The 27,420-nt window shown below is 39.6% G+C and overlaps 1 long non-coding RNA gene across 1 annotated transcript; it reads right to left on the reverse strand.

The window, feature by feature from the left end:
• Window positions 1-25,987, reverse strand: LOC138148772 (uncharacterized). Its single transcript, XR_011165153.1, has 3 exons — window positions 21,660-25,987; window positions 1,024-1,101; window positions 1-356 (listed from the first exon to the last, which is right to left on the reverse strand). It is a non-coding gene; the product is annotated as an uncharacterized lncRNA (long non-coding RNA).
• Window positions 25,988-27,420: the final 1,433 nt, after the last annotated feature.

Genomic DNA, 27,420 nt, shown 5'->3' on the forward strand with positions numbered 1-27,420 from the left:
GGTGCTTAACAAATGTTTATTGATTGATTATTGTAAGAATCAAATCAAATGACATTACATATGTATATATAATATATATTTCTTTGTATTATTTAAAGCTCTATAGAAATGTTAGCTGCTTCTTTTTCTTCGTGTCTCCTCCTCCTCTCCTTCTCCCTCTCCCCTCCCTCTTCCCCACACTCCCCCTCTCCCTCTTTCTCCCCCTCCCCCTCATCCTTCTCCTTCTTCTTCTTCTCCTTTTTCTTTTCCTTCTTCTCCTTCTCCTCCTCCTCCTCTTCCTTCTTTTTCTTCATCATCATCATCTTCTTCTTCTTCTTTGTCTATCCTTCCATGATGTACTCTTAGTTCACAGAGTTCTGAAAAATGTAATCATATCCTCTTATCCGAAGGAGCCATGGAAAGTAGGGATGGGGGTGGGAGGGAAAGGAGTAAAAGTTCTTATGTGTGCCTACTATTTACTATCAAAAGGTCAGGGGGAAATTAAGAAACAGTATAATAGACTTTAGCAAAATTAGCTGAAACTTCCTTTATATGTTGTCTCCATTAGACTGTGAGGTCCTTGAGTGTATGCATTGTAAAAGAATTAATATGTCCTACAATAAGGACTCTAGAAACCAACATGTACTGTAGTAAGAGAAAATTAACATGTAGAGCCAGGAGAAAATTTACCCACATTGTTATCCGTTGGGGATAAGGTCCAGAAAATGCCCTCTTAGGACCCACATATGACTGCTGTTAGTATTTGCAGAAGAGAAGTCACTGCTTGAATTTAAGCAGGAGAATTTTTCTTGGAAGAGATGATACCAACTCTGGTGCCAAGAGGTTGGGTCTCCCAGAATTTTCCTTTGTCCTTTATTGCTTTTTCCTTTAGCTTTTGAAAGTTTCGGTCTACAGGGCTGAAGAGCAGTAATATCAAGACCAGAACGGGAGTGAGAGTCAAGGCAGACACATGGTCCTCCCTGAAAGCTGGCCCTGCACAGCCAGCCTGATGAAGTCAGCAAAGCTGCTCATCCATTTTCTTACCTTTTCCCCACTTCTGAGTCCTTTGTCCTTTCAGTGACTTTCTTTGTTCCTTCAGTAATGCTTCTTTGCCCTGGGTACCTTCAGGAAAAAGAGGTCAATTGACTTATTTATATTGAGGGGTGAGGGTGATTTGGTCCCCTCTTCCTAGCAGATTTGCTTATTTAAAAAGGAGTCTGGAAAGGGCAGTGCTTAAAAGAAATGACATTCTACTCAACAAGTGGAATTTTAGGTGTCTGGGTGTGGGGGGACGGTATTTTTGGATATTTAGGGCCTTGTTGGTATATCCCTTCATCAAACCAAAGGTCCATTCTGATCCCCCACATCTTAATACTGTTTTACATTATTACTTAACTGTTTCATATTTATCCCCCCTCCATATTTCTGGGCCTAGTTCAAAGGCCAGCTCCTTCCTTGGCCTTGAGTCAAGGGGTAGGCTTAAAAGTCAATGGAATCCAATATGTCTTTATCATCCTGTATCATTTTCTCATTTTTTCATATCTGTTTCCCAGCTAGACTGTAAACTCTCTGAGGGCAGCAACCACCTCTTCCAGTCTTGATAGAACCTAATTTGGGACTGGGTACTATAGGAAGTATTTAGTAAAGACCTATTGAGTGCCACTACCTTTTAAGCCTATCCTTTTCCAGAATTTTGGGGCTAGGAGGGAGCTCAAGGGGTTATCTAATCCAGAAGTGTCAAACACTCCACCGAAGCTCAGAATTACCACCAAAGCTTCAGATCCTGAACTGAATTAAACCGTAAATGGGAAATATTTAGCCAAGCAATAATATAACAAAATGTAGATAATGTTAACATGTGATTTTCCAAGTCAATGTGTGCTAGTAGAGATCCTTATGTACAGTATAGTGGCCCTGTTTCTGTTTGGGTTTGACACAGCTGATGTAGCCCATTCCCCTGCCTCTAGGTCAGGATCAGTCTCCTTGTTTTCAAAACTCTCCAAAGAAGGTAATTCTATTCCACAGCATAGAGGCTGAGTATTCTTTTTTTTTTTTTAATTTTTTGCTTTTTGGAGGGCAATTGGAGTTAAGTGACTTGCCCAAAGTCACACGACTAGTAATTGTGTCAAGTGTCTGAGGTCACATTTGAACTCAGGTCCTCCTGACTCCAGGACAGGTGCTCTATTCACTGCGCCACCTAGCCGCCCCGGGTGAGAACTCTTAATACAAAAAATTCTGTTGCTTCTCTCCCTTATACTCCTCATCACCTATGAGGTGATAAGCCCGTGGTTTTCTTTCTCTTTGTTGTTCTTCTTCAGTCATTTCAGTCATATCTAATTCTTCATGATCCCATTTGGGGCTTTCTTAGCAGAGATCCTGGAGTGGTTCACCCTTTCCTTTTCCAGCTCATTTTACACATGAGGAAATTGAAACAAACAGGGTACAGTGACTTGCCCAGGGTCACACAGCTGCCAAGTGTCTGAGGCTGGATTTGAACTCAGAAAAATGAGTCTTTCTGACTCAAGGTCTGGCTCTCTATCCACTGCACCAAGTAGTTTTTTCTAGTCAGCAATTTTTTTCTTTCCTTTCGGCGGGCTGTAGTTTGGACAGTTTGCAGAGGTTGTATTGTCTGGTACTCTGCCCTGGGTTCTCTAGTCTTGTTGATTCCTCTTAAACCCATCTTTCATAACTAAGCAAGAAACCACATGCAGTCCTTCTGAGACTACTCAATATTAAACTTGGCCATGACTCCAATCTCTCTTGACCTTGGGTGGTAGGTCTGCACACAAGAAGATGCTATTGTTAACCAAGAATCACCAAACTGGGAATTATTTAAAACATAGTTTTATGTTTTCTATCTCTGCATTCCCATTCAACTAGGATAAAAGAACTGACGTGAGATGAACATCACCAAAACAGAAAAATATGTATTTTATATATGACTCTTTCCAGCATCCAGTGTTTTTATGCCAACTCAATTCAATCCAGTAAATATTAAGTTGCCTACTATATGCAAGGCATTAAGGACGAAGAGACAAAAACAAAAAAAGGCCCTTGCGCTCAGGGAGTTTATTTTCTACTAGAAGGATACAACATATATACAAGTGAAATAAGACATATACATCTACATGGGTTATCTAAATGTAGCTTGTGGGCAACACAAACTGATATAACCTGGAACCCAGTCCACCCCTCTCCAAGGCACACTATAGTTTTCACTTTGAGGGAAACTGGAAAGGTCATGACTAGGAACTTGTTCCTTCCCTTGTTTATCACCAAGAAGGATATTGGACTAGAATTCTATCTCTCTGTACTTCCAACCTCCCCTCAACCCCCAATTATTCCTGGTTTAGGAATATGAGTCTAATTTATACACATACATATGTGTATATGTATATATGTATGCATGTATGTACATATATATACACATATACATTTTTTGCTGTTTTTTTTTTTGGAGGGGGGAAGGTAGGGCAATTGCAGTTAAGTGACTTGCCCAAGGTCACATGGCTAGTTTTGTGTTAAGTGTCTGAGGCCAGATTTGAACTCAGATCCTCCTGATTCCAGGGCCGTGCTCTATTCACTGCACCACCTAGCCCCCCCCATATATATTAGAATATACCATCGAGAAAATATATGAGCTGTTTAATGAGATGTGGCAAGATTTCACCTCAATAAAGAGGGCCAAATCTCACTCAAGGGAATCTACAAAATCTGTAGGGAAGCAAATTGGACATCAGAGACATGCTGAGCTGATTTCTCCAACGTGCCTGAAGTTTTTAAGCCTTTTCCTCTCTCTCTATGTTGAAATTTTAAAGTCTTTTCCTCTCTCTTTATGTTAGCCTTTCCAAGAGTCCCTGGAACCACATGTGTCCTTCCCCCAAGTTGCTCTGGCAGCATCTCTGATCCTCATGCATATCCACAGCTTTAGTATTCTCTCCACTAATTAGGAGTTGTGTCTTATTCTACATGCACAGACACATGCTGATCATTCTAGTCTTGGGCCTAGTTATACAAGTAAGAATAGTATAAAGAAGTCTGAAGAAGGAGAAAGCATCAACAGCCAGTTGGCTTTGTGGAGGAAATAGGGAGAACAAAATTCTGAGAGATGAGGAGAAAGCATATTCCATGCACGGAGTATGGCTTGGGGGAAACTAGGAAGGCAGGACATGTAGTCTCAAGCCTGAGAAGTAGGTTATGGTACAGTTTAGCAGAACTCTAGCACATCTCATTGCCATGGTTAAGATCGGTTCCATTAGAAAACCTGCCTTTTAACAGGAGGTGAGTCTCTAGATATTCCAAGCAAAGTTAGTTGAGGGCATTTGCTGGAAGACTTTTGCGTAGTCTTGTAAATAAGTGACTAACATCCCCAATCCATATCCTAGGAGTTGTCAGACCTGGTCTTCCCTCTGGGATGGCATGTACAGTTAATTCAGTGATGCAATACTGACAGAAGACAGAGGGATGGACCTAATGGTCTCTTCCTTAAGGCTCTTTGTTTGAGACTCTTGATAGTTACTATCATTAATACAGTTGCCTGTGAATAGTGTTTTGTGGTTACAAAGCATTTTTACAAACATCTCATAAGGACCCCGTGGATTAGATAGTACTGTAGCATTATTCTAATTTTATAATTTAGGAAATGGTCCAGAGAGGTTACCCAATTTACACAAGACTAGAAATGAAGTTCATGGCGGAACATGAATTCAAAACCCAGATCTCTTGGATTTCAAATACAGTTGCATTTTTATTACACTACATTCTTCCTTCCTCACACATCCTAAGCTGTTTTTCATCAGAGTGTATTAGAAAACAACAATAACAATGTTTGGATTTGCAGCTTGAGAATCTGGGTTCAAATCTTATCTTGACTTCAAATCATTTTATTGCTCTGCGCTTTTTTGTTCTGATGTGCAATAAAATGGTATTAGAATAGCTAAACTTTAAGCCTCTCCCTAGATCTAAATTCAGTGCTCTTACATATGTAGAAAGATGAACACTTTTGTGCCTGCCAAAATTCTAAACAACCATTTTGTTGCTTGCTGTAATTCTTAATAGGGGCAGGAATATAGAATAAAGGTTAAGGCTTAGCCCTATTTTTACTTACTTTGGTTTCTAGTTTTGTTGGGGAATATTTTGGAAGCTGAGGGGACTCTGATCAACACCCAGCCCCCACATAGCTCTCCTAATGTCCCTGAAATGGGTTTGAGGGATGCAGACTAAAAAATCTGTTTTAACCCCAATTCAGGTTGCTGACTGGGGCCAAGGACTTCAAGAAGGCATAAGGAGAAAAGTGGCCAAAATGATAGAATTAATTTTAGCCTGGAGATCTCTACTTATTTTTGTTGATACCTGGCCAGTTGTGGCAGCTCATAGACCTCCATCAAGCACTACTCCTTTCTTACCATAGAGAGGCTTACTAGCTACTACATTTTAGTAGATTGTTGTTGTTGTTAGTGGGGAACAGATCAGTGAAATTAGGTCAGTGGTGGTGCTAGCTAGAGAGCAATGATAACATACCCAACAGAGGTGAAGTGATGCCCAGGAGAGAGAAGAGAAGAACATTATGAAATCACCAGAGGACACTTATGACTCAGTATGGTCAGAGTTTTGAGTTTTCCTGGCCGCATGTGTTCTTGTACACGTACCCTGGCTATACATGTGCCTTAGACATATGTGTACCTGATATATGTACCTACTTTTGTGTGTTCTCTGGTTTTACATGTTCCTCATGGGAATTCTTTATGCTCATTCCTTCATTTTATGTACTCTATGGTCATGTATGTTTTCTGCATGTGTGCTTTCTGCTTGGTGGTGATATTGGGGCAGAGTGAATCCCTGTGTGTATGGGGTGGTTGTGGAATCTTTCTTACATGGTATAGTAGATAAAGAGTTGTATTTGGAGACAGGCTTTCCTAAAGTACTATAAAAACAATAAAGTCAGAATCCTTAGCCTAAGGACCTTCAAGATTCTCCATAATCTGGCCCTACTCTGCTTTTCCATCTTTACCTCATGCTACTTGCCTCCACAAACTCTTTATTCTAGCCAACTGGACTTGTCATTATCCCCCCATACATGTCTTATGCTTTCCCACCACCATACCTTTGCTCACACCTTCCTTTCTGGAATATTCTCCTTATCTTCCCTCCCTTTCTCTGTCTATTGAAATCCTATCCATCCTTCAAGATTTAGCTCAAATGCTACCTCCTCTTGGAAGACCCCCCTCGATTCTTCCCAAGTAGAGATGATCTTTGTCTTCTCTGACCTGGCCTAGTATTTTGTTAATAATTCTCTTATGGTTTTCCCTGACATTTCTATCATTTTCAACTGGGGTCCTATTTGATATTTAATTTCCAGAAAAAGTTGTTTATACTCAATACTGCCATTTCCTCCCTACCAGTTTTATCCTCCCTTCTGTTCTCATTAATCTACTAAAGCTTCTCTCCAAGGTTACCATTGAGCTCCTAATCACCAGAACTAATGGTCCTTTTTCAGTTACCCACCTTGACTTCTGAGAAGCTTTTCATATTGTTTATTCCACTGGTCCTACTAGATACACTCTCCTCCTCCTGGCCTTAGAAACACCAGTCTTCTGGTTCTCTTCCTATATCTCCAAACATTCCTTCTCTCCCCTTCAATAGCTCCTTCCCTTCTTCCTGACTCCTTATTGAAAGTAGATTAGAGGGATAGACTTGGAACCAGGAGGATCCAAGTTCAAATTCTGCTTCAACTACTTATTAGCTGCATGACCCCAGGCAAATCACTTAACCTTTCTTAGTGTCAGTGTCTTCATCTGTAAAATGGGGATAATAATAATAATATCTACCTCACAAGCTTGTTGGGAGGATCAAATTAGATAATGTTGTAAATTGTAGAATGCTAGCTATTATTGTATGGATGTTTGAAAGGGTCTCTCCTTGGCAGTCTTCCCTCTACTTTTGTTAATATCATTCACTGTCTAAGCTTCAAATCTTGTCCCTATAGGGATAACTCCTAAATCTATATCTCAGCTCCTGACCTCTCTCCTACCCAATCCCCATACCTCTAATTGATGATGCAACATCTCCACCTATATGTCCTACAAACTCCACATGTCCAAAATGGAGCTCATTCTTTCTCTGTAAACCTACTTCTCCTTTTTCTGCTTATAGCACTCTATGAATTCCCTTATCTTTTAGCTTCCCATCTCTCACCTATCCCATCCAATCAGTTAACAAGTCCCTTGGATTCCGTCTTGACAGCATCTCATGGATCTGTCCCTGCTTCTCTCTAGCTCTGGTCTCAGCTCACCCTCTTGAACTGTTGCAAAAGGTTTTCTTGTCTCAGCTCTCTTCTTCCTGATTCAATCAGCTCTTCTCATATCCTTGCCAGATTAACCATTCCTACGGATAGATCTGGTCATATTATTCCCTATTTAAAAAATTTTCATTGGCCCACCATTGCCTACTGAATAAAATTCAAGCTACTCTTCTGACATTTAAGACCTTACACAATCTGGCACCATCCTACCATCCCCAGTATATCTCTTACTCCACCCTTCCATGTGTTGTATGTTCCTGCCAAAATGGACTGCACTCCTGTTTCTGAACACTCCCTGGGCTTTCATGCCTACAGGACTTTTAAAGTCTTGCTTCTTTGAAGCTGAGTGAAGGGAGCAGAACCAGCAGAACATTGTACACAGCAACAGCAACATTGTGTGATGACCAACTTCGATAGACTTAGCTCTTCTCAGCAATGCAATGATCTAAGACGATCTGAGACAATTCCAAAAGACTCATGATGGAAAATGCTATCCTCATCCAAAGAAAGAACTATGGAGTCTGATGTCAATTGAAGCATACTGTTTGCCCTCTCTTTTTTTTTTATTCTTTCTTGTGGTTTTTCCCTTCGGTTCCGATTCTTCTTTACCACATGACTAATATAGAAATGTGTTTAATATGATTGTACATGCAGAGCCTATATCAGATTGTAGGCTGTTTTGGGAAGGGGGGGGTGGAGAGGGAGGGGGAAAATTTAAAGCTTAAAATCTTGCAAAAGCGAATGTTGAAAACTAAAAATAAATAAATTTAAAAAATTTTGCCGGGCCAAAAAAACCCCTCTCCCTTTCCCTCTTTCTCTTTTTAATTCCTAACCATTCTTTATTTTGTATGTATATCCTTAAGTAGTGTAGTAGGTAGTATAGCTTGCTTTCAAGTTGACATAAACTGAGTGTGTGGTCAAGTCACTTAACCTGAGTTGGTTTAAGAATTTAACAGGAGGAGAGCAGGGTGGATTGCCTTTGGGAAATTGCAAAGCTCCTTTTTATTACCCCCAAATTTCCCCTGAAATGAGAATCCATTTTTTAAATAGAGATAGACTACTATTATTATAGGTCTGTTAGTCGAGCATGATGGGCTCCCAAAGCATGAAAGATGAGGATCACTAAAATGGCAACAGAGAAATATGCATGATGGGCTTAGAAAGATGGCAGCCCAACAATAAAGGAACTGCGAGGAAGAACAGGAGTGAAGAATGTCACCAAAGAAGTGTTTAATTGAGAAAAAAGATGGGTTCTTGTAGTGAGAGGAAGACACAATCGATGGGTAGCCTGTTATGTTCCACTGTAGGACTTTTTGTAAGAAAGTGAGGAAGGCCCCCAGGATGATGGGTGGCCTCATTGTGGTGAACTTATGGGAGGGTAGAAACCAGAACTGTGCAAATGGGCAGGCCTGGAAAGATTGTGGCCTTAGTGGTTGGTAAAAACATCTATATCAGTACGATGATAAATCCATTTGAAGATATTGTATTCCTACTACAAGTCTCATAGATTTATATCTGGAAGGCACCTCAGATTTCATCTAGTCTAACCTCCTCCTTTTTCAGAGAAGTAAATTGAGCCCCTAAGAGGTTAAATGAATTACCCTAGGTATTACAGGTAATGGGGCAGCTAGGTGGTGTAGGGGATAGAGTGCTAGGCCTGGAGTTAGGAAGATCTGAGCTCAAATCTGGCCTCAGACATTTACTAGCTGTGGGACCCTGGACAAGTCAATTATCCCCTCTTAGTCTAGTTTCCTCATCTATAAAATGAACTGGAGAAGGAAATGTCAAACCACTCCAGTATCTTTGCCAAGAAAACCCCAAGGGGGTCATGTAGAGTCAGAGGTGACTGAAATGACTGAACAAGAAGAAATGCAGGTATTTAGAAGCAGAGCTGGACTCTAACCAGAGGCGTCTGACTCCAAATCCAGAGCTCTTACCTTTACTTGCTGCTCTAGGTTTTGAATTCCATTAGGACAGACAGTATCTTTCTAAAATTAGATCTTTATTGATATCTTTTGTTTTTATGTAGCCTAGATTTTTATGTAGCCTACATCCCTTTTCTTTCCAACACAGAGAGTCATACTTTATAGAAAGGAACTTTTTTAAAAAAGAAAAAGAGAAAGAAGAGAAAAAAAATTCAGTAAGATAAATCAATACGTCAAAAAAAAAAAAATCTGACACTATATGGAATGTTCTGTACTCCTGAGCTACCTCTTTCCCATCCCCCACTCCCAGACCTCTGCCAAGGCAAAGGGGATGTATCTTCTATCTTTTCTTTGGGGCCAAATTTGTTTTTGGTAATTTTACATTTATTTTTCAATAATTTTGTGCTGGTTGAGGTTGTTTTTCTTTTTGTAGTTGCATTTATTTTCTTGGCTCTGTTTACTTCACTCTGCATTAGCTTGTGTAAATCTTTTCATGTTTCTCTATTCACCTCATCCTTTCTTATGGCACAGTAGTATTCCATTCCATTCATGTACCACCATCTGTTTAGCTATTCCCTGTTCAATGGGTGTCTACTTTGTTTCCAGTTCTTTGCTAGCACAAAAAGTGCTACTAAACTATTTGGTATAAATGGAGCCTTTCTTTTTGTCAAAGGCCTCCTTGGGGTATGTTATCTAGCAGTGAGATTTCTCAGTCAACACGTTAGCCACTGTAGGGTGGTATCCAATTTATCTTACTATCCACAGTGCTAGCTAGCTAGGTACAGTGCTCTGCACAAAGTGGGTAAGGATTAAATGTTTGTTGACTTGCATTGTATTGAGATGGCTCAACTTGTTGGAGAGTCAGAGAAATTTCTAGCCCAATGCTAAAAAAATAAAATTAAAAAAACAAAAGGAAACAAAACCAATCAATCAACCAGCCCGACCAACCCCAGGAGCTTTTACAGATTATATAGTAAAGGAGAGACCAGGAGAGGTCCTAGGAAATGGAAATTGTTGGGTTAGAGGTACTGGGATGGCAAGGACATTCCTTAAACCAGAGCTGAGTTCAGGTCTGAGGAGCCCAAGGCAATGGTATGTATGGCTTGTGGCCAAGCCCAGTTCCATTTTCTCTTCAGCTAATGGTCATCTAGGACTAGGGGTATTTACTTATCTCAGGATCACCTGAGATCAAACCCTTGAATGTCCTGTTCCACCAGAGGTTCACTCATTCAATCTTTCATTAATAGGCATTCATTAAGTGCCTGCTGGATGGAATGAGTTAACATATAAAGTACCTTGTAAACTTCAAGGTACTATATAAATGCTAGAAATTGTCATACTATTATTATTATTTTTATTGTTGCCATTATTCTTATTATTAGTGATACAAAGGTAAAATGAAAATTAGTCCCTGATCCCAAAGAGCTCATATATTTCACAAATAAATACAATATTCAAACACATAAACAAATACAATTTAATCTGGTAAAGGAAAGTGTTCTAAAAACTAGGAGGTTATGAAAGGTTTCCTGTGGTGTTTAGCTTGAGAGCTTACAGAGAAGTGGGAGGTATATGAGCATTGGCTGAAAGAACTAGGGATATTTAGCTGAGAGAGAAGGCTCAGAGAGGACATGATAGCTGTCTCCATGTATCTGGAGGGCTGCTATGAAGAAGGAGAATTAGACATAGATTACTGTACTAATATAGTATGTATATTATAAAACATACACAATAACCAGAAATTAAAAAGGATAAGATGATGTTAAAATAAATACTATTTTAAAAATAATTTTTATTTTTGTTTTATAATAGTACAAAATCTTTTTGCTCTAATTTAGAATAGTATAATTTATATTATAAGATCATATTGTGCTATTACAAATTATATTATGATCTATACATTACATTATAATATTATACAATATTATTATTTTAGATATCAAGGTGACATAGTGGACAAAATACTTAGAGCCAGGAAGACCCAAGTTTGAATCCTGCCTCTGACACTCCCAACTGTGAGATCCTGGGCAAGTTATTTTAATGCTTCCTCATTGTTTAGTTTTCTCATCTGTAAAATGGGATTATAATAGAATCTATCTCACAAGGCTATTGTGAGCATCAAATGAAGTGTTTTATATATATATACACATATATACACACATGCATACATACATGTATATTTATACATATATATTATTGGCTATTGTTAGTGACATCAATGTGATTGAATTTGCTTTATTATTTTTGAAAATCTTGATTTAAAGACTGGGACACAATAATTCAAAGGTGTAATTCTAAGTTTGGTTTATTTCAGGGCTTGGTTTTAAAGACTGTGATCATTGAACAGATAAGGATAACATAGGTTCAAACGGAAGGAGTAAGCTGTGCTTAATAAAACATGATGCTTCTGTTTCAATCCTATCTATCAATTATGAAATTTGACTAGCAGATCTCCATCTCTGCTGATGTCAGGGAAAGCCAGGCATGGCCTCTAGAGGACAAATCCCAAGACCAGATGTAGGGTACAAGGGAGGGGTATCGGGCCATATCATAAGGTGCCTAGGTAGACCCTGGTTCCTTGGTGATGGATGTACTTCCCTATTGGTTTCTAAGCACTGATGGTTTGGGGGTGGGGGTAATCTTGGAAACAAGGTTGCAGATATGAGAGGGTTTGAGAGAGTTCTGTGCTTGGCTGCTGGAGTCTCAAGTCAACCATTCTTCCCCATTCTCTCCTTTTCCCAGTAGCAATTGCAGCCATCTCCTTGTACCTTTGGCTAGATTTTGTTGTTGCTTATTCTCTCCTCCACTCTTACAATAGACATTTTGGAAGACTTCAGCTCACCTTCCTCAGAGCAGAATGGGCTACCTCTGGTAGATTTCACTAGAAGTCTTCAAAGAGAAGCCAGATGGCCATTTGCTGGGTCTGTTATAATAAGAGGAGATCTTCCTTTTTTTGGTTTCCTTTCCTTCCTTCCTTCTTTCCTTCCTTCTTTTCTTCCTTCCTTCCTTCCTTCCTTCCTTCCTTCCTTCCTTCCTTCCTTCCTTCCTTCCTTCCTTTCTTTCTTTCTTTCTTTCTTTCTTTCTTTCTTTCTTTCTTTCTTTCTTTCTTTCTTTCTTTCTTTCTTTCTTTCTTTCTCTTTCCTTCTCTCTTTCTCTCTTTCTTTCTTGTAAAAACTGAATTGAATAACCTCTGAGATCCTTTCCCAATTCTGAGATTCTATGATTCTGGGACTATTAGTAACATAACACTGAAAAGATTTTCTCTGCAGGACTTTGGGGGTCTATTTGTCTCTTTTCTTTCACTCTTATCTCTTCCTCTCTTGTCCTTCTGAAGGAATTTCACAGTTAGAAAGAATGGTTTTTAAAGTTAATGCTTCCATAAAGTGAAATGCTCTTTTGAAAAGTGAACAGACCTCCTCAAATACTGAATAAGCGTGAATTCTTATACTAATTAAACTTACATATTCCTATGTTGCTTTAATTTTATTGTTATCATTTATTTTTATATTATCCCCAGTTTCACATGTTTTCCCTCTCCCTCCCTACCCAATGAGGCATCTCTGATAAAAAAAAAATAAAGCAGTTTAACAAAAACAACTAACATGATAATGGAGAGTAGCAATGTATGCAATATTGCTCATCCATAGCCAATTTCTGCAAATAAAAAGAGGTGGTGATTTTTTCACTTCTTTTCTAGTGCCAAACTTGGTCATTATAATGACACAAAACTAACATTTTTTGTTCTTTCCATTTCCATTTTTTTTAGCCATTGTATATAATATTTCCCTGATATATCTACTTAACTCTGCATCAGTCCATCAAAGTCTCCCTACACTTTTCTGAATTTTTCGTAGTCATAATTTCTTACTGAACAGTAATGTTCCATTACATTTGTTTCAATTTCTTTCCTCCATAAAAAAAGTGCTCCTATGAATATTTCGGTCTGTATGGGACCTTTATTTTTGTCTTTGACTTCCTTGGGGCCTATGCAGTGGGATCTATGAGTCAAAGGGTATGGTCATTTTAGTCACATAGTACTTTAAGAGTTTCAAAACACTGCACACTTTGGTGTTCTCAAAAAGAGGAGCTAGGTTTGTGACCTCGAACAAATCATTTCCCTTTTCACAAGGAAGGTTTCTTCTCTGTGAAAGAACAGGGATGGACTAGATTTCTGAGGTCCCTCCTTTTTGTAATATCCCTTATTGCATCCTATTCCAGGTCCTGGGACATTTAATGGTAGATAGAGCTCATGAGACAGTGATATGCAGGTCTCTGAGAACATGGGACCATTCCCTTTTTGATTCACTTCCCCCATCATGCACATGCCTATGTGGTTATACAGGGCATAGGCAATGGATGCTTCTTCCTTTATGCTCAAATCCCACCATTTCCCTGTGGAAACGTGCCACATTGTTGGCTGTTGTCCTACATCTCTCCCCCACTTGAAGGCATACTCCACAGGGAAAGGACAGATGCCAGATTCCTTCTAGTGGGTATGTACACATAAATCGCTCATAACTACAATGTTGGTCTAAGCAGCAGTTCTTAACTTGGGGTATCTGAACTTTAAAATGTTTTGATGACTTTATTTTAATGTAATTGATTCCCTATGTAATCCTATGTATTTTAGGTGGGCAGACATCTGTAAACATTGCTTAAGTGCCTTCTATATACACTGTTCAGTACAAAGAAAAGCAAAAGACATGTTGTCTCTAATGAAGGAGACAACATGTAAACGGCTAAATGTAAACACTCTATAGACAAGATAAATCAGAGAAAATCAATAGAAGACAGGCACCAGAATTGAGAGGGGTTGGCAGAGGCCTTTTATAGAAGGTGGGATTTTAGCTGGGACTCTGTGTGCACGTGGGAAGTGTCTATGTGTATATCTATGCCTGTGAGCAGCTCTCCCTTTTTAATTTAGCTACACTTGGGGAGAGGACGCTTCAAAAGCCTCTGTTTTCGGGGTAGATTGTCCCTTTGATGCCGAAAGCAATGACTGAGCTGGGTCTGGAGCCTCTTTCCCTGGGCTGCTGAGTTTTGAAATTCCTCTCTGGTTTGCAGGTTTGGAAGGCTTTCTAGAAAGAAAAGATGGCACTTTGGGAGAGGGGTATATGGTATGAGAGACACAATTACCAAGGCTCCATGTTCTGAAGGAGGGGGACAGGCAGAAGGACAGGAAATGGCTTGGAGATAGGAGGAGGAGGGCTGAAAATAGCTCTGTCCTGCAGGTGCATGTCAGCTGGTGTGGAGAGTCCAGAGTTCTTAACTCAGCAAACAGTCTGTGGGTTCTTATCAGGGCCCTTAGTCCATTAAACAGGCCGGGGTTCAGTAAACACCAGAGGAGGAGCCCCAAAGGGGAGAGTACTGGAGCTCGCAGCTGGAGACACATAGAGCTGTTTGCTCCTAGTTCTGCTGCTTGTGTCTGCTAAAAATGGAATGCCCATGCCAGCTTCCGATGGGTAATGTGCCCCAGAGTCAGCGTGGCAGCCGGGTGCATGCAGGGATAGCGATCTTAGGAAATGTCAGGGGCACCACCCAAAAAGAAGGTCCTCTGTATTCAGTACTGGTCACTTTGACCTTCAACCACCAAGGAATTAAGGCAGGGCAGGGTGAAGGAGGCAGCTACTCCCCTGCTTTTTGGACAATGCCTATTGTCCATAGTCAATCATTAGCTATGTATTGATTCAAGTCAATTGATCTAAAACAAGGGTTCTTAACTGGGAAGTTATTTTTAAAAATACATTGGTAACTTCATTTCAATAGAATTGGTTTCCTTTGGAATCCTATAGGTTTTTGATTATGCATTTATAGGTATTATTCAGAGAAGGAGTCCACTAGCTCCATCAGACTGACAAAGGGGTCCAAGATCCAAAAATAGGTTAATACTTGGTTTTGAGCATAAGAAACCCACTTATTATTGTTAAAGGAAGCTCAGGGCATAAGCTACATAGTGCAATGGAAGTCAGAAAGATCCAGATTCAAATCTGGTCCAGATACTTGCCTGCTGTATAACCCTGAATAAAACACCTAATATCTTTCAATTTTAGCTCCCTCAAATGTAAAATGAGAGTAATAATACCACTTACCTCCCAGGGTTGTGAGGATCAAAAGAGACAACACATGTAAATGCTTTGCAAACCTTAAAATGCTACATAATTGCTATTATTATTGCTATTACATACGTAGAGTGCTGCTAAGTTCAGATGAACACAAAAGTCTTAACTTCTTTTCTTCCCATCCATTCATCTTCAGTTCCCTCAACCTTTCTGCTTCTGTCTCTGTCTTTTTCTCTGTCAGTGTCTATCCCTGTCTCTGACTTTGTTTCTCTCTCATCTGTTTGTCCTTGAGGAGAATATAAGGTTCTTTTTATCCAGTTCTCCTAGAATAACCCTTGGGTTCAGGTCAAAATTGGTCTCCCCATAGTCCCCAACACCTGTGCTTGTTACTAAATCCTCTCTGGCATCTACAGCTAGAATTTGTCCCTAGGTATCTACTCTGGATTATATCCCAGAGCCAGTTCGCTCCAGTGTCTGTCAGGATTGATTCACTGTTTCCCCATTTTCTCACCTTTTTACTGTTATCACCAACCTCTCCTTTCTCTCTTTGATTCCCTCTGTCCCTCCTACACACACCTGGGTTTCCTGTCCCTTATCCATTGTTCTATTTCAATCTCTTACCCAATACAAATTTACATAAGATAGCTTTTGTCTAATGGCCAAATAGTAGACAAAAAGAACACACATAAATGATTTCCAACAACAGAAACTCCCTAAGTCTGCATATCTCAGGCCATAAGTCCAATTAGGAGCAGCTAGTAGAAGGAGATTTTAAACATTATCTAATCCAACCCTTTCCTTTCGCAAATTTGTAAACTGAGACCCATGGAGGGAAAATGACTTACTCAAGGTGACATAATAAGCTAATAACAAAGCTGAGGTTATAAGCAAAGTCTCCCACCTCTCCATTTATTGTTTTTTTCTCTTATAGCAGTCAGTCAGTCAATCAAGTATTCAGACTATATATGTTTATTAAACACTAATTATCTGCCAAGTGCTGTGGTAAGCTCTGGGAATACAAATGCAAGAAGAAAGTTTCTGCCCCTAAGGAACTTACATTCTTTTTAAAAAATTAAATATAAATGTATGTACATATGTATGTATGCATACATTTTTAATCAGCAAAAATCTATCTTTTCTCTCTCTCCCACCTAACCCCTTCAACCCCTGAACAATGAGAGTGAAAGAAAAACATCTGTTATAGACATGTATAGTCATGAAAAACCAATTTCCACATTGGCAATGTCCAAAAACTATGATTCATTCTGCATTCTGGGTCTTTCACCTCCTTATCAGGAGTAGAGTGGTATGTTTCATCATTGGTCAAGACATAACAGAACCACTTCCAGGTCATGTCTAATTATACTCCCTCTATGACCCCTAAAGATAGGGTTCAGAGGGGACCTGTATCATCTTGCCATAATTTGAAAGTAAGTACTCTCCTCTGAACTGGTCAAAGAAGGAAACAATACATATACAGACACACAACTGGGTAAAGAAATGCATTTCACTCAATAGAGAAATAGAAGGGAAAGGGGAAAGGGAAACAGAAAAAGGAGACTTAGAGGGAAGGGAAAGCACCCTCTTTTATCCTTTCTAGTCTCTTATGATTGTTTATTCCTATTTACATTTTTAAACTTCTCTTAATTCTTGTGTTTAAGCTTCAATATTTCTACACAGCTCTGATCTTTTCATCAGGAATGCTTGGAAGTTTTCTATTTCATTACCAATCTATTTTTTTCCCTTTAGGATTATTCTCAGTTTTACTGGGCAAATAATTATTGGCTGTAAGTCTATTATTACCTTCCAGAATATCATATTCCAAACTCTCTGCTCCTTTTTAATGGTGACTGCTAAATGATGTGTGATCCTGACTGTAGCTCCTCAGTACTTGAATTATTCCTTTCTGACTGCTTGTGATATTTTTTCTTAATCTGAAAGCTCCTGATTTTTGCCATGATGTCCCTGGGAATTTTCATTTGGAGGCTTCTTTCTATTCTCATTCTTTCCTCTGCTTTTAAGAGAGCTGGGCAGTTTTCTTTCAAGATTTTTTGAAATAAGATGTCTGGACTCTTTTCTTGGTCATGATGTTCAGGTAGTTAGTGATTATTAAATTTTTTCTCCTTGATCTATTTTCTAAGTTGTTTCTGCTACCTTATATTTTCTTTTCTTTTTTTGTTCAATCTTTTGGCTTTGTTTTAGTTGTTTTTCTTTTTAAAAATTGTTTCAAGGACTCATTGAGCTTCATTTTAGTCCATTCTAATTTTCAAGTAGTTTGTTGCTTGGGCATAATTTTCTACTTTTTATATCAAACTTTCACTTCCAATTCACTTTTCAGTTCTTTCTTCCAAAGCTCTCATTTCTAATTTTTTCTCTCTATCTTTCATTTCATTGATAAAAGCATTTTAAACTCTTAAAAAAGCTATTGTTTCATTGCTTCCAGTCTATACCCAAGCTATGTTCTTCTTTGAAGCTTTGTTTGTAAATGTTTTGGAATCATTCTCTTCTGTGTTTGTATCTTCATCATCCCTACCACCATAAAACTTTCTTGAGGGATTTTTTTTGCTTGCTTATTCTTCCAGCCTACTTTCTGACTTTGAACTTCATCTTAGAAGGAGGCTCTATGCACTTCTGCAGGGAAAATCTGGACCAATTTTGTTGCTGCTTGCTTGGGGCATTGAGTATTGTGTTATTTAAGGTTCTAAGGGACAACTCAGGTTTGGGAATTGTGAGGCTTCATTGTTCCCAAAGTGATCTCATTTACAGCAAAGTCTGATGACTGCCTCTCTGGCATGAACTGCAAGTTCCTGACCTAGGTTTGTGTTGAAGGAAACGTAGACCACTTCTGGACTTAGCCACTGTCAATCAGCAGGAAGTTCTGCTGGTTCAAAGTGATTGAACTGCAGTCTCTTCTTTGGACTGGGATTCCTGCCTTGATTATTCTCTGCATGTTTCAGCCTGGGATAGAAACTAGAACTCAGACTTCAGTCTTCTCCTGGGATGAAAGTCACATAACTTCTGGTTTCTTCTAAAGTTGTTCATCTGAGGGCCTAGGGTCATTTCTTATCCAGGAACTGACACCTGACACTGCTGGGTACAGCCCCCACTCCAGTCTGACCTAGATCTGTGACTCAGAACTGGGTAAAGGGGAGCAATGTTGCCAGCTGCCCCCTTTGCTGTTGTGGTGCCCTGATATGGGTCTGAGACCTTCTCTTAGCCGGGTGCCTCTCTCTACTTTGAGATGCTCTGTACCAGCTCTCCTAGCCAGACCTAGCCTTAGTATATACAGACTTCATTCTCTGTTTCCCTATGACTCAATAGAACTCTTTCTTGGATTTTCCCATCAGGATTTGGTCTGATGCATTTTCTAGATCTGTCTAAAGGAGCTTTTTGGGAGGGGGACAAGGTCAAAGGGAAGATCACTATACTGATTCCTGTTACTCCATCATCTTGACTCTGCCTCCAGAGATTACATTCAGATGCAGAAAGACAATACATAGAAAGAGGAAATCTGGAGTGAAGCCTAGAGAGAAATAAGACTTGGCTGGCCTGGGTAGCCTCTTTAAATGGAGGTTCTGGAAGAAGCCATCCCATCAAAGGGAGAGGCAGGGTACCTCTGGTATGTGAATTCCAGACCTGGAGTGATGAGACTGTTCATAACTTTTAAGAAACTTCCTCATTACTGTTTGATGTCTCCTGTCCCATAGTGCTCTTACATAGCTGGAAATGAGAATTAGAGTCACAGCATCACAGAATTTTAGAGTTGGAAAGGATATTAGCTGAAATCTAGTCCAATTCATGACTGAAAGACAGTATCTAATATAACACACCCGAGAGGGATCTTCCAGTTTCTCCTTCAAGACTTCCAGTATGGAGGAACCCACTACTTCCTGACATGGCCCATTCTACTTATAGATAGGTCTAATTATTAGGAAGTTTTTCCCTGAGACCAAGACTAAATGTTCTTCTTTGCTCTTGGTTCTAGGGCCAAGCAGAGCTAGTATAGGTCTTCTTCTAACAATTCTTCCAATACTATAATTCACTTATTGTGCCCTCTCTGCATCTTCTCTCTTCCAGTCGTCCAGTCGGAGGGAGCGAAGTTCTTTTTGTTTTATTCCTATAGCACCAAACACCCTTAATCTGAAATCTGCCTAAGGGAAATGGAGGGAGAGGAGTGGACCAGAACTTCTAGCATAGAACAGTCAAAAGGATTTGAGTTTGAATACTGCCTTAGTTACATTACTAATTCCATGACCCTGGAAACTCTGGAGCTTCAAAATGTCTCATTTGTAAAACAACAGCAGTTCTAGTACCTTCTGTCCAGGGTTGTGTTGAGGGTCAAATATAAGTATAAAGTTCTTTGCAAACCTTTAGGCTCTTTTCCTGAAATGATTTCTTCCTCATAATTCTTTTCTTCCTCAATCCAACTCTTGGTTTCTTGAGGATAAGAATCTAATCTTTTCCTTTTCTTGCATCTACTCATGACTGAGTATAAAGCAGATGTTTAATGCCTACTAGTAGAATTAAATTGATTCCAACAAAAATATCCCACTATGTTCACACTGCCCAAGGTCATATTAAAGAGCTAGCCTAGTCTGGGTATGACAGTGAGGAGGCCAAGAATTTGGGAAGAAGGTGGGGAAAACCCAGCCAGAACATGTCTCCTTCATTCCCTGAAGCACCCTGAGGATGAGCTAAATTGGAGGTGAAAGTAACTTCATGTCTAGACATTAGAATCAAGAAGGCAATTTTCAATAATAGGAGAGTCTTTAGACTAGGAAAGGAACAATATAAACAAAACATCAGGGAGTAATTGTTCCTGGATTGTTTTAGACTGATGTCTCCATGACATAGGATGCACAACATAATATACACTTCCCTTGAGTTTGGTAAAAAAACAAAACAAAACCCAACAACAGCAACAACTCCTCCCCCCCTTTCCAATTTTATTAAATCAAGATGATTTGTTTTATATTTTGTGATCTCCTTTATCTCTCATTTGTTTAAAAATTCTCCTGCTAGCCATAGTAATGAAAAGTATCTGAAGTTGTTCTCTGATTATTTTATGTTATAACCTTTTATATTCAGGCCCTATGTCCATTTTGAGTTTATTGTTGCAAATGGTGTAAGATGTGAGTCTAAACCTAATTTCTGCCAAATTGCTTCCCAATTTCCCCAGAAGTGCTTGTCACATAGGGAGTTCTCAAGTAATTTATATTGCTGGATGTTGAACACTGGGTAATTAAATTAGATTGTTTCAAATACTTGTTTATCTAATCAATTCCACTTAGCTACTTTCCTATTTTTTAACCAGTATCAAATAGTTTTGATAATTACCACTTTAAAATTTAATTTGAATTCTATAAGTTTTATTCAGTTTTTTTCCCCATTATTTCTCAGGGATTCGTTCTCAAGATATCTCAAAGAGGTAAAAATAGCAAAAGAATGGAAGAAAAAAAATCATGGATAGTATCACTCCCCTCTGTAAAAAAAGGGGGTGGCCTGGATTTCAACAGACCTTCTGATCTATTTTTTTCCACCATTATAAAATCTTTATAGGGATGATCTATGAACATATTAAAGAAATACTTGATTAAAATTTGAGAAGGGAACTATACCATTTTGCAAATGATTCTCTATAGCAGATAATAACAACTTCTACCACACATTTACTGAAAGTTGTAAAGACTGAAAAATCCTGTAGTGTTTACTGCTTGGTAGTTGCAGAATAAAAGCACTTGATATGGTAGAGCAAAGTACAACCTTAGAGGCTCTCCTCTAGGATACTGCCTGCTATACACAGGTTGAGATTGTTCAAGATTCCATAATAGATGTAGCCACAAAGATAACTTTGTTCCATAATCCTCTATCAATATCACGAGAGTCATAAAACTGAGAGATATATACTCACCAAAGGTGTTTATCTATGTAATGGGCTCCTACACAGAGTCCATCCAGAAATGGGCCAATCCTGTAGGGAATACTATGGACAACAGATGGACACTTTGAGCTAGCGAAGTGTTAAAAGACCTAGAAAGGTTTCAGTGTATTTAGGAGATACTCTTTGGAATGTTTATGGGAGTATAAGAGGGGCTGCTCTTGTAAGACTTGGGTCCCAGATCCATTGAAATATCAATATATGTGTAGCTGTGGTGTTTTATTTGTTTTTGTGGGTCTTTGGGATGTCCCATGATGCAGTTGCTGTTGAAACTCTATTACATGGGATGGAAAAACCAAGTCCAACCTTTGAGTGGTATATTCTTCTGAATTTAGATGGCACCAGTATATATATATATATATATATATATATATATATATATATATATATATCACCCACATATATAGATAGCACCCACATGTGGGTGGGTCTGCAGGAGCTCTCCAGGGGCTTCTTACCTGCAATAGAAGTAATGGCCACCAGATGGCGATAACGCTCTGTTATGAAGTAGAAGTCCCAATGGTGTGTCTATATGGGTTTTAGAGCTGGAAAGGATAGTCTTGTAGATTTAGGATCATTTATATAGAGCTAGAAAGGACTTCAGAAGCCCTTTAGTCCAACCCCTTCATTTTATAGAAGAGGAAACCGAGCACAGGGAGGTTCAGTCACTTGCTTAAGTTACAGAGCCAAACTGTTGTAGGACTATATTGAGCTTCAGGCGCTCTGATTATATTACTCATGGTTCATCTCTTCTAGACTCTTCTTTGCTGAATTTAACCTTCTCTTCTAGTTTGGAAAAAGAAAGCATTCCTTTATTCTGGAGTTGTGCTTAAAAAAACAACCAAAAAACAAAACAAAAACCCCAACCAATCAACCAACAGAAACCCCAAACCTAAGCTTTCTTGGGCAGCACGATAGCACGTAGAATGCTCTGGCCCTATTGGAAAGGACCTAGCTTGGACCTGCTTTGTGTCTGCTTCATATCAGGCTTGTGGGGACTCTCAGACGCCTCCTGCATGGTTTCCTTCCCTGACTCTAGGGAGATTTCATCCCAGTCCTCATTTTTCCTTTTCTTGCTTTAGAGAGTTTACTTAAAGGGACCATACTTTTTATTTTTTGTTTAATTTATGACCATTTAAACTTTAACTTAAACAACAGAACACAATAGCAAGTTTTAAAAATACAGAGACCAGTTTCCCCAAAGAGACCATTAAAAATGCTTGATTAACTCCACAAACTCAGAGTGTCCATGGAAAACGCTCTCCATTCCCACGGCCTTGAGTTTCAGTTGATCTTTGCTGAGAGGTTCAGGATGTGTTTGGGATTGGGTCCAACATCCTTCTGATGTCCTCCACAGTAATGCCATTGGCACGGCCAGGCTAGGCCAGCATATGTCCTGTGCTCTGGAAACTTTGAGAGGAATTAAAGCGTTCTGGTGTGGAGGGGAAAGGGCATTGTTGCTCTGCTCTGCTCCCCTCTCCCTCAAACCCGGATATACACACGAGATCCCAGATATGCATAGTTATAATACATATTCAGGACAGAGACATACATGGACAAGTATGGACTTATGCATATGCAGTTATATTCAGATGTACCTAATGAAACTTTGGCTCCCCGAGTCTGTCTTGCTCCATTTTGTTTCTTTCTTTGTCTGACTGGAGAGCATGTGCTCTCATGGGGTAGTGGAGGTGGGGAAGGGGGAGGGGACAGGGTTCCATGCTCCTAAGATTAGAAGATTCAAACCAATTTCAGGAAACTTGCTTAACATGTATTGCTGAATACCTAGGAAAAAGTAAGAATTGTACTCAGGATATCACAGGCTGGTTCTTAGGGAGGACAGGCAGAGGATTCACCTTTGGCATCTCCAAATAAACTCAGTTTCTGGGAGGAGCTGTGAAAACCTTGTTTCCTTGCATATGAAAAATCATTCAGTTAAATATCTCTATATACAAAAAAATGTGGATGCATATGTAAGGGTGGGGTTTACCTCCACCACAATTAATTACCTAAAGCCCAGATATCTCAAATCAATCAAAAGTAAATTAGATATGAGTAAGCTGACAATCAATTTGAAAGAGTCATAAGGGTTTTGAGTCAATGTAAAAGACAGATAATGCTATATAGCAAATATCTTTGGATTAGTTGAAGATCATAACACCTGCTGAGCTACATATATAAACAGCAAGCTATCTCAGGGCTAGGTAGTACTGTGGGAAAGGACTCCAAATGTAGGAGGTGAGGATTCCAGGACCCTGAGAGGGAATTGCTATTGGAAACAGAAGATAGTGCCTTCTCATTTTCATGTACCATTTTCCATTGAGCATATATATTAACAGAGAGACCAGACTAGGAGCAGACAACTCATTTAACCAGGAGTAGAGACAGATTTATGAAGAGCAAACAAAAAGTCTCCTGAAAAAAGGCAATTAAGTATCCAGAGACAAATTTGATTAGGTTACAACCCTATGAACTTTGAAAGGTTGGAAGACTTGAAGGTCCTATTGGCATCAGTAGCAGTGTGCCCTGGAACTAGTGACAGCATCTCCCAGGAAGCAGTGGATGATTGCAGTGTCTGCACTGGAAGTTGTCAGACACATTGAGAATAAATTAGACACACTGAGGAAAGGAAGCTTCGGGAATCTCCAAGGGCACTGGCCCATCAGATTGCTGCACCTTTGGGGAATTTCATGGGGATTCTACAAAGAGACAAAAGGACTATGAGCTAGAGTTTGAGCCCACTTTACCCCCAAAACCTTGTATGTGCAAGGTTCTAATGTGCCTTATACTTCTGTGGGAATTATTTTCAAACAATTGTCTTTGCTATGTCTGTTTTAGTAAATCCCTTTCTAAAAGCTAATTAAGTCTGACTGATAATCAGTGAGATGTATACTGGTGGGGGCTCATGAGAAGTAGTCAGTCACCGTCTGGGGACATATCTTACCGACATAAGTGGGAGTTGGAGAAGTAGTGTATGTGTGTATATAGACACTTTTTTTTTTCACTTGAGCACACATACTACCACTTGTGAGCTTACTTCTAGGTGTATTCTTCACGCACAAACGGAATTGTATCAGATAGAAAAGTCTTGGACCTGGACAAGAGATGAGGAAATGAACCTCCTTCTTTTCATTAGAGAAGTTGGTGCCTAGAAATGAGGAGTGTTGTGTATATTGTCAGACATGGTTGATGTCAGGTTTTTTCTTACCAGTTTGGTTTTTGTTAACAGTTTTTATTACTGTTACAAGAGAAGCCTCATCAGGGACGAAGAGGAGTATATTGAGAAGTTACTATGATAGAAAAATGAAAGACATCAATGTGTAGCACCTGGGGCACCCCCTCATACATGAGCCCCTCAGAAAATCTCCTTCAGGTTTGTGACACTTAGCATTACAGTATCCTCTCAAAGCTGTAGCTAGCAAGCTATGTTGGCTTTTACTAGCCAGTTAGAGGACCTATTCGTCCAAAATAAAAGACATTTAATCAAACAACAAAGCAAATAAAATAACAAGAAAAGATCCTCCCCACACAAACACACATGAAGTACTCCCACAGTTCATTCTGCTTTCAGTAGGGGAATAGTCCTTAACACATAGGGGACAACATGTGTGTCTCCAGGGGACATAAGCGAGGGGGCACTTGCATCCATGTAGCTAGGGCCAATATGTGAAGAAAGAGCAAACACAATTAGGCAGCTTATATGTTAATGCCCTGGATTGCTGAAGGTCCCTGGTGATGCCAGCCTGCTGCTTTCTGCTGGGTATTTGGCTTCAGCTTCTCCTGGGCATCACATCACGACTTTCCCTCGTTATTGTCTGTGACTTGTTTGTCTTGTGGTGGACAAATCCATCTCTGCTATCACGTTAGACTTCATCTCTCCAGGGTCTTCTACTTAGGAGTAATGGTGTCGAATAACCTGTACCTGATGAAGGTCAGTGTTTGTTGTTGTCGTTCAGTCATTTTCAGTCATATCTGACTCTTCATGACCCCATTTGGGGTTTTCTTGGCAGAGACAATAGAGTGATTTGCCATTTCCTTCTCCAACTCATTTTATAGATGAGGAAACTGAGGCAAACAGGATTAAGTGACTTGCCCAGGGTCACACAGCTAGTAAGTGTTGGAGGTTGGATTTGAACTCAGGCCTTCCTGATTCCAGGTCCTGTACTCTATTCATTGCACCAAATAGTTATCAACTATACTCAACCAAAGTAGCCCAGAAAAGCCACTAGAGTAACCTTGGGCTATGATTAAGTCTGTTCTTTTACTGCCTTTGTCTGGTTCCAAACAACTCAGTTGAGAAATTCCTTGTAACTCCTATCACAGTCATGATTATGAGTCTATAGTCTCAAGTGCTATTTCTGCAACATTTCCCCAAACATAAACCAAATCAAATAGACAAACTAATAAACAAAAACCCCTCTGAAGCTTGGGAGAGGGAAGGGGGGAAATGGGGACTAAACCTCTCTTACACTCTTTTTGACTGACATGCAAATGAAGTTAGGGCAAAACAAAAGCCCAAGTAAAGTACCTGAGCTGAGGGCCTTCCTTTTGGCTGAATATCTGCCAGCAACAAAAACAGCAACCTTCTTCTGTAGCCACCAAAATGGAGTATGGAGAAAATCACCCAGCCCCATCCTTTCTAACTATTTTAGGAGTTACCGTTGCCTAACCTAGATTAACCATGATTCTGCTGAGGCTGGGAATATCTAGCTCCTTTATGGGTCCTAGAAGCAACTCAGGCTGATTTCAGACTCTGAGACTGCTGCACTGTCTGGAGCTCATTTGCCTGTTTAACAATTCCCTGTTTACTCTCACCCAATTAGGAAGCCCCGGATGGTATGATAGTTTGTGGGCATTCTGCCCACATTCCTTTATAAACACTTATCTAACCAGATGGTCCCTTTTCTTAGGCAATGGCTTGTGTGTATGTAGGGATACAATTGGCAGTGTTCCTACCACTTCAAAAACCCTGATAATAATTCAATTTCATCATAGATGACCTCTAGAGTTCAATGAGTTTGTACAGTTTATGATCACGAGGAAAATACATAATACATATATATTAATTTACAGAGAGAAAGAGGAAGGAGGAGAGAGAGAGAGAAAGAGAGAGAGAGAGAGAGAGAGAGAGAGAGAGAGAGAGAGAGAGAGAGAGAGAGAGAGAGAGAGAGAGAGAGAGAGAGAAGAGAGAGAGATTCATATTTCTTAAGGAGGCAGCTAGGGACATAGTGAATAGAGCAGTGCACCTGGAGTCAGGAAGATCTGAGTTCAAATCCAGTCTTATAGGCTTACTAGCCATGGACTGAGCAAGTTTCTTAATCTTTGCTTGCCTTAGTTTTCTCACCTGTTAAATGGGCATTGTTGTTCTGTCATATCAATCATTTCTAACTCTTTGGGACCTCATTTGGGGTTTCCTTGACAAAGGTACTGCCACAGTTTGCCATTTCCTTCTCTAGCTCATTTTATAGATGAGGAAACTGAGGCCAACAGGGTTAAGTGATTTGCCCAGGGTTACCCAGTTACTTGAGGCCACATTTGAACTTAGGTCTTCCAGACTCCAGACCCAGCATTCTAGCCACTCAGCCACCTAGTCACCTTAAGATGGGGATAATAGCACCTATCTCTCAGAACTGTAGGGATGAAATAAGATAATATTTATAAAAGCACTTAGCACACTGCCTACTTATTCTTTTCCCTTAAATCTAACTGTCAGGATTACTGATAACATTTTAGAATGACAGTATATCCATACAGAAAGGACAGAACTATACATGTATGTGTTAATCTGTGTTTCTATCCACCCAGTTTCTCAGCCTCACAAGCAAAGCAGAGTTTTGAGTGGGGAAGACTCTGCAGCAGGCTATCGAAATAGTCCAGGTAGGAGGTGATGAGGGAGAAATGTTGCAAAGGTGAAATAGATAGGCCTTGGCAACAGCTTGGATACGAGGAGGTGAGAGGTAGTGAGGAATCCAGGATGACTCCTAGGTTGTGGGCCTAAGAAAATGGGAGGATGGTGTTGCCCTCTAAAATAATGGGGAAGGTAGGAAAGGAGAGGGGTTGGTGGGAAAGATAATGAGTTCCATTTTGTTTATATTGAATTTAAGATGTCTCCTAGTCATCTAGTTCAAGATGTCTGAAAGGCCATTGGAGATGGGAGTTTAGAAGTCAGCAGAAAGATTGGGGCAGGAGAGGCAGATCTGAGGATCATGGGCATAGAGA

This window comes from Petaurus breviceps, unplaced genomic scaffold, assembly GCF_028583685.1.
Source record: "Petaurus breviceps papuanus isolate PSGF00001 unplaced genomic scaffold, PetGlider_PUasm1.0 90842, whole genome shotgun sequence".
Classification (NCBI taxonomy): domain Eukaryota; kingdom Metazoa; phylum Chordata; class Mammalia; order Diprotodontia; family Petauridae; genus Petaurus; species Petaurus breviceps.